Raw genomic sequence first — 13,323 nt, 5'->3', positions numbered from 1 at the left:
GTCTCTACAAAAAATACAAACAAAAAAGTTGCCTGGAGTGGTAGCATGCACCTGTAGTCCCAGCTACTCAGGAAGCTGAGGTGGGAGGATTGCTTGAGTCCAGGAGGTTGAGGCTGCAGTGTGCCATGATTGTGCCACTGCACTCCAACCTGGGGAACAAAATGAGACCTTGTCTCAAAAAAAAAAAAAAAAAAAAAAAAAAAAAAAAAGTAGGGTATCCATACAAGGGAACATGATTCAGCCATAGAAAAGAATGAAGGAGGCCGGGCGCGGTGGCTCAAGCCTGTAATCCCAGCACTTTGGGAGGCCGAGACGGGCGGATCACGAGGTCAGGAGATCAAGACCATCCTGGCTAACACAGTGAAACCCCGTCTCTACTAAAAATACAAAAAAAACTAGCCGGGCGAGATGGCGGGCGCCTGTAGTCCCAGCTACTCGGGAGGCTGAGGCAGGAGAATGGCGTGAACCCGGGAGGCGTAGCTTGCAGTGAGCTGAGATACGGCCACTGCACTCCAGCCTGGGTGACAGAGCGAGACTCCGTCTCAAAAAAAAAAAAAAAAAAAAAAAAAAAAATAATGAAGGAATGATACACGCCACAATGGGATGAGCCTCGAAACCACGATGCTAAGAGACAAAGCCAGTTACACAGAAACATGTAGTGTTGATTCCATTCATATGAAATGTCCGGAATAGGGAAACCCATAGAGATGGAGAGCAGATGGCTGGCTGCCAGGGGCTGGGGGAGGGGCAATGGGGAGTGACTGCTTAACGGATACAGGGTTTTTCCTTTTGGGGTGATAAAAATGTTTTGGAATGATCAATGCTTCCAATTATCAAAGTAAAGGTGAAAAATAAGTTTTGGAACTTGATAGAGGTGGTAGCTTCATAATGTTGTGAATGTACTAAATGCTGCTGAATTGTTCACTTTATTTATTTATGTATTTATTTCAAGATGGGGTCTCGCTCCATCACCCAGGCTGGAGTGCGGTGGAGCAATCATGGCTCACTGCAGCCTCCACCTCCTGGACTCAAGCAATCCTCCCACCTCAGCCACCTGAGTAGCTTGAAATACAGGTGCCTGCCACCCAGACCGGCTGTTTTTTTGGGGGGTGCCAATTTTAAATAGTTTTATTTAAGACATTGCATTTTCCACTTACAATACAGTGCTTATAAACTACAATGTTACTTCTTTCCCCTGTACACATGTTCCATATAAGTATTGAGAATGTCCAGTAATTTAGCAGCTCGACTTTATTTATTTATTTATTTATTGAGATGGAGTCCCGCTCTGTCACCTACGCTGGAGTGCAGTGGTGCGATCGCTGCTCACTGCAACCTCCACCTCCCGGGTTCAGGCGATTCTTCTGCCTCAGCCTCCCGAGTAGCCGGGATTACAGGTGTGCACCACCATGCCCAGCTAATTTTTGTATTTTTAGTAGAGACAGGGTTTCACCATGTTGGCCAGGCTAATCTCGAACTCCTGACCTCAAGTGATTCACCTGTCTCAACCTCCCAAAGTGCTGGGATTACAGCCGTGAGCTACTACGCCCGGCCCCTAGCAGCTCAGCATTAAAACTGCCACATAATTTGTTACAAATTTGGGTTCTTCAGTGTTTTAGCTATGTGGAATCATGTGATCTTTATATTGGGGTTGGCTTAATCAACCTCTTAAATGGTTGTCCCTGAGGAAGTACCACTAAGAGGGAGGAGCTCCATTACCAGGGACTCCCCCAGGTGAGCCTCCTGGCGGTCCTCCAGCACTTGGGTCCAGCTTGGTAATGATGGGGTTGCAGTCTTTCTCCAGCTCTTTCTGCTGATGTTCAATTTCTTCCTTCTCTGCCATCTGATTCTTATGGAGCCAGTTGATAATTTCATTACAGTTGTCAAGAATCTTCTGTTTGTCCTCACCATTAATCTTGCCTTGAATTTTCTCATCTTCAACGGTGGCTTTCCTGTTGAATGCATTGGATTCAAGTGAATTCTTGACCCTCTGCTTCTCATCTTTAGCTTTGTACTGCTCATCTTCCTGGACCATACGCTCAATGTCCTCCTTGCTCAAACGACCCTTCATTAGGTCAAACAGTCATTCATTAGTGATAGTAATCTTGTTCTTTTTTCCTGTACTATTTTTTATTTTTTTGAGACATTGCTCTGTTGCCCAGGCTAGAGTGTAGTGGTGCAAACTCGGCTCATTGCAGCTTCGACTTCCTGGGCTCAAGTGATCCTTCTGCCTCAGCATCCCCAAGTAGCTGAGACTACAGGTGCACCCTATCATACCTGGCTAATTTTTTTGTATTTTTTTTTAGAGATGGGGTTTCACCATTGTTGCTCAGGATGGTCTCAAACTCCTGGGCCCAAGTAATCCACTTGCCTCGGCCTCCCAACATGCTAGGATTACAGGTGTGAGCCACCACACCCAACTTCCTGTACTTTTGTCCAGAGCACAGACACTGAGAATGTCTCTGACATCAGTGTCAAGTGACTTCAGTGTGAGGAACACTGTCACAGGAGGTATGCCCGTGAGCTCAAACTTGCCAAGCAGGCTGTTATCCTTGCTCATGGCACGCTCGCCTTCATAAACTGAGTAAGCACGACAGTCTGGCTGCCAGGGCAGGTAGTGAAGGTCTGTGTCTGCTTGGTAGGAATGGAAGTATTATGCTTAACAATGACTGTTGTGACTCAGCCAGCAGTTTCAATGAAAGGGAAAGAGGAGTGACATCCAGGAGCAATGAGTCTTGAATGTTTTCTGGTTTGTCTCCAGATCAGATGGCTGCCTGGGTAGCTGGATCGTAAGCAACAGCTTCATCAGGGTCAATGCTCCTATGCAGTTTGGTTTGTTTTATTGAGACAGGGTCTCGTACTGTTGCCCACGCTGGAGTGCAGTGGCACAGTCATGGCCCACTGCAGTGTCAACCTCCTGGGCTCAAGTGATCCTCCCGGCTCAGCCTCCCAAACTGTTGGGATTACAGGCATGAGCCACCATGCCCAGCCTTCAGTTCTTTTCTATTGAAGAAGTCTTGGGCGAGCTCTGAATCTTGCAGTTAGAAGCTGAACCAGCAACCAGGGTGATATCATGAATCTGTGACTTGTCTGGTTTGGCATCTCGAAGGGCTTCTTCTATGGGTCCAGGATGCCATGGAACAGGTCAGCATTCAATTCTTCGAATCAGGCATGGAACAGGTTAACATTCAATTCTTCGAATCAGGCATGGAACAGGTCAACATTCAATTCTTCGAATCGGGCATGGTAATGGAGGTATAGATGTCGATTCCTGCCTAGAGAGAATCAATCTCAATTCTGGCCTGGGTGCTGGAAGAAAGAGGACGCTTTGCACGTTCACAAGCTGCAAGAAGGCGTGGGGGCAGCTCTTTTTCTTTTTTCTTTTTGAGACGGAGTCTCCCTCTGTCACCCAGGCTGGAGTGCAGTGGCCTGATCTCTGCTCACTGCAATCTCTGCCTCCCAGGTTCAAGCAATTTTCGTGCCTCAGCCTCCTTAATAGCTGGGATTACGGGCACCCATTGCTACGCCTGGCTAATTTTTTTACAATTTTTTTTTTTGAGACGGAGTCTTGCTCCTGTCACCCATGCTGGAGTGCAATGATGCGATCTTGGCTCACTGCAACCTCTGCCTCCTGGGTTCAAGTGATTCTCTTACCTCAGCCTCCCAAGTAGCTGGGATTTCAGGTGCCTGCCACCACACCCAGCTAATTTTTTTTTTTTTTTTTGAGACAGAGTCTCGCTCTGTCGTCCAGGCTGGAGTGCAGTGGCGTGATCTCGGCTCACTGCAACCTCCGCCTCCCAGGTTCAAGCAATTCTTCTGCCTCAGCTTCCTGAGTAGCTGGGACTACAGGCGCCCACCATCATGCCCGGCTAATTTTTTGTATTTTTAGTAGAGTCAGGGTTTCATCATGTTAGCTAGGATTGTCTCGATCTCCTGACCTCGTGATCCACCCGCCTCGGCCTCCCTAAGTGCTGGGATTATAGGTGTAAGCCCCTGCGCCCAGCCACACCTGGCTAACTTTTGAACTTTTGTATTTTTAGTAGACACGGGGTTTCACCATGTTGGCCAGACTGGTCTCGAACTTCTGACCTCAAGTGATCCATCTGCTTTGGCCTCCCAAAGTACTGAGATTACAGGCAAAAGCCACCATGCCCAGCCAGCTCTCCTGTTCTCACTGAGGTCCTTCTTATGCTTGCACGTGAGCTCAGCAGTGCAACAGCTGTCCATTTGGTTGCAAAGTCTTCTCCACCTTCTCCAGATGTAGATTTGACCTCAAAAATTTCATCCTCAATAGTGAGGACTGACACGTCAAAAGTGCCACCTCCTGCACGCCTATAGTCCTGCTACTCAGGAGGCAAAAGTGGGAGGCTCTCTTGATCCCAGGAGGTTGAGACCAGCCTGGGCAACATAGTGAGACCTCATCTCTACAAAAAATTAACAAATTAGCTGGGCATGGTGGCAAACACCTGTAGTCCCAGCTATTCGGGAGGCTGAGGTGGGAGGATCACTTGAGCTCAGGAGAGCAATGTTGCAGTGAGCCAAGATCGTGCCACTGCACTCCAGCCTGTGTGACAGAATGAGACTCTGTCTCAGAAAATAAAATAAGAATAAGACAAAATAAATAAAATAAAATAAAATAATAAATAAAATAAAATAAAGTGCTACCTCCCAGGTCAAAGACCAGCACATTTCTTTCAGCTCCAACCTTTTGGTTTAAGCCATAAGCAATAGCAGCAGCAGTTGGCTTGTTGATAATTCTAAGTCCATTGAGACCAGCAATAGTTCTAGCATCTTTTTGGTAGCCTGATGCTGAGTCATTAAAGTAGGCTGGCCCTGTGAGCACAGCATTGGTAACAGTCTTCCCAAGGTAGGCTTCTGCAATTTCCTTCATCTTTGTCACAACCATAGGGGACACCTCTGGATAGAAGTTTTTTGTTTTGAGACAGGGTCTCATTCTGTTGCCCAGGTTGGAGTGCAGTAGCGTGATCATGACTCACTGCAGCTTTGACCTCCCGGGTTCAAGTGATCCTCCCTCCTCAGCCTCCTAAGTAGCTGGGACTAGAGGTGCATGCTACCACACCTGGCTAATTTTTGTATTTTTAGTACAGACAGGGTTTCACCATGTTGCCCAGGCTGGTCTCGAACTCCTGGGCTCAAGCAATCCACCCACCTCAGCCTGTCAAAGTGCTGGGATAACAGGCGTGAGCCACCACACCTGGCCTGAAGCTTTTTGTTTTTCCCTTGTTCTCTCCTTGGACCTTGGGCCTGCCAGCACATCACTCACCACCATGAAGGGCCAGTGCTTCATATCAGACCAGACAACAGCATGATCAAATCCACATCCAATAAGACGTTGGCCATCAAAAACTGTGTTGTTGGGGTTCACTGCAACTTGACTCTTTATGGCATCACCAATCAATCGTTCAGTATCCACAAAGGTGGCATAGCTTGGAGTGGTTTGGTTTCCTCAATCATTGACAATTAACTTTACCTTTTTGTGCTGGACAATATACACACAAGAGTTGGTGCTAGCAAGATCAACACTAAATGAAGGTCCCTTAGAAAATGGTTGCTGGCATGCAGGCCTGGCTCTGATTGTGAAGAGAGACACATGAACCCTAAAAGCAGTGGTCATATTCAATGAGACTCTAATTAAAAAAAAAATTTAGGACCGAGCACGGTGGCTCACGCCTGTAATCCCAGCACTTTGGGAAGCTGAGTCAGGTAGATCGCGAGGTCAGGAGATCGAGACCATCCTGGCTAACACGGTGAAACCCCGTCTCTACTAAAAGTACAAAAAATTAGCCGGGTGTGGTGGCGGGCACCTGTAGTCCCAGCTACACGGGAGGCTGAGGCAGGAGAATGGCGTGAACCCGGGAGGCGGAGCTTGCAGTGAGCCAAGATTGTGCCACTGCACTCCAGCCTGGACGACAGAGCGAGACTCTGACTCAAAAAAAAAAAAAAAAAAAAAAAATATGGAGAGATGGGATCTCACTGTATTGCCCAGGCTGGTCTCTAGCTCCTGGGCTCAAAGTGATCCTTCCGCCTTGGCCTCCCAAAGTGTTAGGATTACAGGCGTGAGCCACCATGCCTGGCCCTAAATTATTCATTTTAAAATGGTTAACTTTTTGTTTTGTGAATTTTACCTTAATTAAAAAAAAATGTATAAAAGGAACCCCCCGCACCCAACCCCCCCAAAAAAAGCCAGGCTCATGCTCTCTGCTTTCTGCCTCCTTCACCCAGGTCAACCTTTGACTCCAGCATGAGGGGCTCTGAGAACCAAGATTCGCAGGCCCCCTGGAATTTCCCCCACATTGAGGCCCATATGTCCATATGCCTGGCATTTTCCTTTCCTGGTGAACGTCTAGACTTGGGGACACTCCACCTTGCCCTTCCTACCCTGGGAATGATGCCAGTGTTAGTGTTGGCCCAGAATCCAGGGGCTCCACTGATGCTGCCTGGTAGCCTTCTCCCTCCACATCTGCCCTCTGCACTGGCTTCACTATCAGGCAGGCTGTGCTCCTCCCACTTAACAGGGTCTCAGGTCTGAGCCTGGCTGGCCAGGCATGGGTCACATGTCCATCCTTGAACCCCTCATCATAGCCAGGGGCACGGACCGCTCTGATTGCCCAGGCAGCGGGAATGGGCAATATGCCTTCCATGGAACTCTGTGTGTGTGTGTGTGTGTGTGTGTGTGTATGTGTGTGTCTTTCTGGGGGTACCATACATCTAATCTCCAAGGTCCACACAGCCTGTCTGCCCTGAACAGAGTGAAGCCCAGAGCAGGGAGGGGCTTCCCTAGGATCACACAGCCAAGAGTCCCTGACCTGACCAGGCATTCATTTCCCCATGCCATGGGTCAAAGGCTCAGGGACCTTCTCTCTGACTGTGACCAACAACGGATTGAGCCAGGGCAGACCTGTGAAATCTGAGGCATACACAAAGTATGGGATCTGGGTTTGCTGACAGCATGGTAGAAGTGGATAAGAGGCCTTGGGGAAGGGGACAGGGTGTGGGAAGCTCAGCGGGAAACCCTACCCTGCTAGAACATCCGTAGCCAGGGCTGGGCTGGCAGCCTGCCTTCCCATGAGAAGGTGGGACTGTCTTTTTGTGGGTACTCTCCTCATCTAATAAGCACTTAGCGAAGATCTGCTGTGTGCCACGTGCTGGGAACATGGCAGTGCTAAAACAAAAGCCTCAGCTTTCATGGAGATTACATCCCAGAAGTGTGCTCCATTAATCCCACAAGCATTTACTGAGCACCTACTGTGTGCTAAGTATGGAGACAGGTGTTGGAGATCTGGTGGTGGTCAAGAAGATAAAGATTCCTGTGTTCATGGACACCGAACAGATAAATAGATAAGAAACTTCTCAGGCAGTGATGAGAGCTGTGGAGAAAATGAGATCAGCGAGGGTTGGCAATGATGGGGGTGGCCATAGAGCAGGTAGTCAAGGAGGTCTTCCTAGAAGAGGTGATGTTGGTTGTTTCACACGTAATGAGTCTCTCCGCATGTTTAAAACCAAACTTACACTCTTTTCTCTGAGTCCTGGTCCTGTCCCCCTGCTCAAGTTGCTGAGATGTTCAGACCAGGAACCTGGCCACTGCCTCGATTCTTCCCATCCTTTCACCTCTCACTTCTAACTTGTGACCATCTTGTACAGTTTTTCATAGCTGTTCCCTTTTCCAAGCCACCATCATCTTTCACTTGGACCCAGTCAGCATCTTTTGCTCAGAATCTCAATGTCTGAGAGGCATCCAGGTTGTTGCATGTACTTCTTCTTTTTTTTTTTTTTTTTGAGATGGAGTTTCGCTCTTGTTGCCCAGGCTGGAGTGCAAAGGTGCGATCTTGGCTCACTGCAACCTCTGCCTCCCGGGTTCAAGCCATTCTCCTGTCTCGGCCTCCCAAGTAGCTGGGATTACAGGCATGCGCCACCATACCCAGCTAATTTTGTATTTTTAGTAGAGACGGGGTTTCTCCATGTTGGTCAGGCTGGTCTCAAACTTCCAACCTCAGGTGATCTGCTTGCCTTGGCCTCCCAAAGTGCTGGGATTACAGGCGTGAGCCACTGTGCCCGGCCTCTTCTTCTTTTTTTTTTTTTTGAGACAGGGTCTCGTTCTGCCACCCAGGCTGGAGTACAGTGGCGTGATCACAGCTCACTGCAGCTTCAACCTCCTGGGCTCAAGCAATCCTCTCACCTCAGCCCCTCAGTACCTGGAACCACAGGTATGTGTCACCAAGCCTGGTTAATATTTTTATTATTTGTAGAGATGGGGGGGGGGTCTCCCTATGTTGCCCAGGCTGGTCTTGAACTCCTGAGCTCAAACAATCCTCCTCCCTTGGGCTCCCAAACTGCTGGGATTATAGGTGTGAGACACCGTGCCCAGCCGCTTTCCTTTTTTTAATTGTGGAAAAATACACATAACATAAAACTTAACATTTTATCCTGAATCTGGTTTGGTTTTTGACAAACACACACACACACACACACACACACACACACACCACCTCTGATTTTAACCATTCTAAACTGCTAAACTGTACAGTTCAATGACATTAAGTACATTCACTTTGTTGGGCAACCATCATCACTATCTAGTTTCAGAACTTTTTCATCCCCGCAAATGGAAACCTCGTGCTGGTTGGCAGTTACTCCTTACCTACCAACCCTGGGCAACCATAAATATTTCTTGCTCTATGGATTTCTCTCTCCTGGTTATTTGTTTTATTTTGAGACAGAGTCTTGCTTTGTCACTCAGTCTGGAGCACAGTGGCACAATCTTGGCTCACTGCAACCTCCACCTCCTGGGTTCAAGCGATTCTCCTGCCTCAGCCTCCTGAGGAGCTGGGATTACAGGCACCTGCCACCATGCCCAGCTAATTTTTGTATTTTTAGTAGAGGCGGGGTTTCACCATGTTGGCCAGGCTGGTCTCGAACTCCTGACCTCAGGTGATCTGCCTGCCTTGGCCTCCCAAAGTGCTGGGATTATAGGCGTGAGCCGTTGTGCCTGGCTCTCCTGGTTATTTAATGTCAATGGAAACTTTATTTCTTTTCATGGCTAAGCACTATTCCATCATATGGAGATACCATAATTTGTTTCTCCATATATCTGTGGATGAACATTTGAATTGTTGCTAGTTTCTGGTGTTTCTGAATAAGGTTGCTATGAATAGTCATATACAGGTCTTTGTGTGATCATGTTTTCATTTTCTTTTTGGTAAGTACTTTGGAGTGGGATTACTGGTGAGTTTCTGTTCATTTTTTTTGAGACAGAGTGTCGCTCTCTCACCCAGGCTGGAGTGCAGTGGTGCAATTTCGGCTAACTGCAACCTCCACCTCCCAGGTTCAAACAACTCTTCTGCCTCAGACTCCCAAGTAGCTGGGACTACAGGCACACGCCACCATGCCTGGCTAATTTTTGTATTTTCAATAAAGACGGGGTTTTGCCATATTGGTCAGGCTGGTCTCGATCCTGACCTCAGGTAATCCACTTGTCTTGGCCTCCCAAAGTGCTGGGATTACAGGTGTGAGATACTGCACCCGGCCTTTTTATTTTTAGTTTTTGAGACGGAGTCTTGCTCTGTCACCCAGGCTGGAGTGCAGTGGTGTGATCTTGGCTCACTGCAACCTCCACCTCCCAGGTTCAAGCAATTCTCCTGCCTCAGCCTCCCAAGTAGCTGGGATTACAGGCGCCTGCCACCAGGCCCAGCTAATTTTTGTATTTTTAGTAGAGACGGGGTTTCACCATGTTGACCAGGCTGGTCTCAAACCCCTGGCCTCAGGTGAATCCACCCACCTCGGCCTCCCACAGTGCTGGGATTACAGGTATGAGCCACCTTGCCTGGCCGAGTTTCTGTTCATTTTTACAAGAAATTGCCAATTTGCTTTCCAGAGTGGCTATACCATTCTACCTTCCCATCAGCGTATGGAAGTTCAGTTGTTCCACATCCTCACCAGCACTTGGTGTTGTCAGTCTTTTTAATTTTGGCCTTTCTAACTGGAACATGGTATTAGCTCATTTGGTGTCAATTTGCATTTCTCTGATGTGTAATGACACTGGGCATCTTTTCATTGCTTATTAGCCATTTGAGACGGAGTCTCAATGTACCCAGGCTGGAGTACAGTGGCGCGATCTTGGCTCACTGCAAGCTCTGCCTCCCAGGTTCATGCCATTCTTCTGCCTCAGCCTCCTGAGTAGCTGGGACTACTGGTGCACGCTACCACACCCAGTTACTTTTTGTAGTTTTAGTAGAAACGGGGTTTCACCGTGTTAGCCAGGATGGTCTCAATCTCTTGACCTTGTGATCCGCCCACCTTGGCCTCCTAAAGTGCTGGGATTACAGGCGTCAGCCACTGTGCCTGGCCCATATTATAGATTTTTTTTTTTTTTTTTTTTGAGATGGAGTCTCACTGTGTGGCCCAGGCTGGAGTGCAGTGGCCCGATCTCGGCTCACTGCAAGCTCCACCTCCCGGGTTCACGCCATTCTCCCACCTCAGCCTCCGAGTAGCTGGGACTACAGGCGCCCGCCACCACGCCCGGCTAGTTTTTTGTATTTTTAGTAGAGACGGGGTTTCACCGTGTTAGCCAGGATGGTCTCGATCTCCTGACCTCGTGATCCACCCACCTCGGCCTCCCAAAGTGCTGGGATTACAGGCTTGAGCCACCGCGCCCGGCCCATATTATAGATTTTTATAAAATATCTGTTAAAACCTTTGTCCTGGGCCAGGCGTGGTGGCTTACGCCTGTAATTCCAGCACTTCAGGAGGCCGAGGTGGGAGCATTGCTTGAGTGCAGGAGTTTGAGACCAGCCTGGGCAACATGGTGAAACTCCATCTCAACCAAAAATCCAAAAAAAAAAAAAAAAAAAAAAAAAAAAAAATTAGCCAGGCATGGTGGCGCATGCCTGTAGTCCCAGCTACTTGAGAGGCTGAGATGGGAGGATGGTTTGAGCCTGAGAGGCAGAGGTTGTAGTGAGCAGAGATCGTGCCACTGCACTCTAGCCTGGGCAACAGGACCAAACCCTATCTCAAACACAAACACACACACACACAAATATTTTGCCTGTCTTCAGATCGGGTTGCTTATCTTATTATTGGGTTGTAAGACTTCATTATATAGCTCTGGCATTTAGATTCTGTCAGATATATATATCAAGAACATTTTTTTTTCTCAGGTGGTGGCTTATCTTTTTGTTTCTCTGATGGTATCTTTCCTTTTCCTTTCCCCTTCCCTTTTCCTTCCTTCCTTCCTCTCTCCCTCTCTCTCTCTCTTTTAACAGGTTTTTTTTGTTTTTTTTGTTTTTTTTTTTTTTTTTTTTTTTTGAGACGGAGTCTTGCTCTGTAGCCCGGGCTGGAGTGCAGTGGCCGGATCTCAGCTCACTGCAAGCTCCGCCTCCCGGGTTTAGGCCATTCTCCTGCCTCAGCCTCCGGAGTAGCTGGGACTACAGGCGCCCGCCACCTCGCCCGGCTAGTTTTTTGTATTTTTAGTAGAGACGGGGTTTCACGGTGTTAGCCAGGATGGTCTCGATCTCCTGACCTCGTGATCCGCCCGTCTCGGCCTCCCAAAGTGCTGGGATTACAGGCTTGAGCCACCGCGCCCGGCCTTAACAGGTTTTAAAAACAAACTTTATATTTTTTAAAGTCAATATGGGCCAGGTGCGGTGGCTCATACCTGTAACCCCAACACTTTGTGAGGGTGAGGCCGGCGGATCACCTGAGGTCAGGAGGTCAAGACCAGCATGGCCAACATGGCAAAACTCCATCTCTACTAAAAATACAAAAATTAGCCAGGCATGGTGGCATACACCTGTAGTCCCAGCTACTCAGGAGGCTGAGGCAGGAGAAATGCTTGAACCCGGGAGGCAGAGGTTGCAGTGAGCCAAGATTGCACTCCGGCCTGGGCAATTTTGAGACAAAATCCTGTCTCAAAAAAACAAAACAAAACAAAAAACCCCAAACTTACTGAAGTCCAATTTTTAATGTTTTCAAGTTGATGCTCTTTGAGTCTTAACAAATCTTTATCCTAAAGTTGTAAAGATTTTCTATTTTTTATTTTATTATTTTTATTTCCTTTTTTTTTTTTTTTTTTGAGATGGAGTCTTGCCCTGTGGCCCAGGCTGGAGTGCAATGGCATGACCTTGGCTCACTGCAACCTGCACCTCCTGGGTACAAGTGATTCTCCTGCCTCAGCCTCCTGAGTAGGTGGGATTACAGGCATGTGCCACCATGCCTGGCTAATTTTTTGTATCTTTTTTTTTTTTTTTTTTGAGACGGAGTCTTGCTCTGTCGCCCAGGCTGGAGTGCAGTGGCGCAATCTCAGCTACTGCAACCTCTGCCTCCTAGGTTCAAGCAATTCTCCTGGCTCAGCCTCCCAAGTAGCTGGGACTACAGGCGCACGCCACCACACCTAGCTAATTTTTTGTATTTTTAATAGAGATGGGGTTTCACCATATCGGTAAGGTTGGTCTCCAACTCCTGACCTCAGGCGATCCACTCGCCTTGGCCTCCCAAAATGCTGGGATTACAGGCATAAGCCACTGTGCCCGGCCCAATTTTTTGTATCTTTAGTAGAGACGAGTCTTCACCACGTTGGCCAGGCTGGTCTCAAACTCCCGACCTCGTGATCTGCCCACCTCGGCCTCCCAAAGTGCTGGGATTACAGGCATGAGCCATCGTGCCCAACCTTATTTACTTATTTTTTAGAGACAGGGTCTCACTCTGTTGTCCAGGCTGGGGTGCAGTGGCGTGATCCTAGTTCACTGCAGCCTTGACCTCCTGGGCTCAAGTGATCCTTCTGCCTCAGCTTTCTGAGTAGCTGGGACTACAGGCATGTGCCACCACACCCAGCGAATTAAAAAACTTTTTTTTTTTTTTTGAGACAGAGTCTTGCTTTGTCGCCCAGGCTGGAGTGCAGTGGTGCATCTCGGCTCACTGCAAGCTCTGCCTCCCGGGTTCACACCATTCTCCTGCCTCAGCCTCCCAGTAGCTGGGACTACAGGCGTGCACCACCACGCCCAGCTAATTTTTTGTATTTTTAGTAGAGACGGGGTTTCACTGTGTTAGCCAGGATGGTCTCGATCTCCTGACCTCGTGATCCACCCACCTCGGCCTCCCAAAGTGATGGGCTTACAGGCATGAGCCACCGCGCCCGGCATTAAAAAACATTTTTTTTAAAGAGAGAGATTCTTACTATTTTGCCCAGGCTGGTCACAAACTCAGGCGATCCTTCCAACTTGCTTGGCCTCCCAAAGTGCTGGGATTACAGGCGTGAGCCGTTGTGCCCAGCCGCCCCTATTTTCTTCTAGAGATTTTAGAGTTTAGCTT

General features: G+C 48.3%; 1 pseudogene; it reads right to left on the bottom strand.

Annotated features, from left to right (window-relative positions):
* Positions 1-1,656: 1,656 nt before the first annotated feature.
* LOC126931482 (heat shock cognate 71 kDa protein-like) lies at positions 1,657-5,323 on the bottom strand (annotated as a pseudogene).
* Between the last annotated feature and the right edge of the window lie 8,000 nt (positions 5,324-13,323).

This window comes from Macaca thibetana, chromosome 11, assembly GCF_024542745.1.
Source record: "Macaca thibetana thibetana isolate TM-01 chromosome 11, ASM2454274v1, whole genome shotgun sequence".
Taxonomy (NCBI): Eukaryota; Metazoa; Chordata; class Mammalia; order Primates; family Cercopithecidae; genus Macaca; species Macaca thibetana.
The sequence above is the reverse complement of the archived record's forward strand: the minus strand, read 5'-3'. Positions and strand labels throughout refer to the sequence as shown.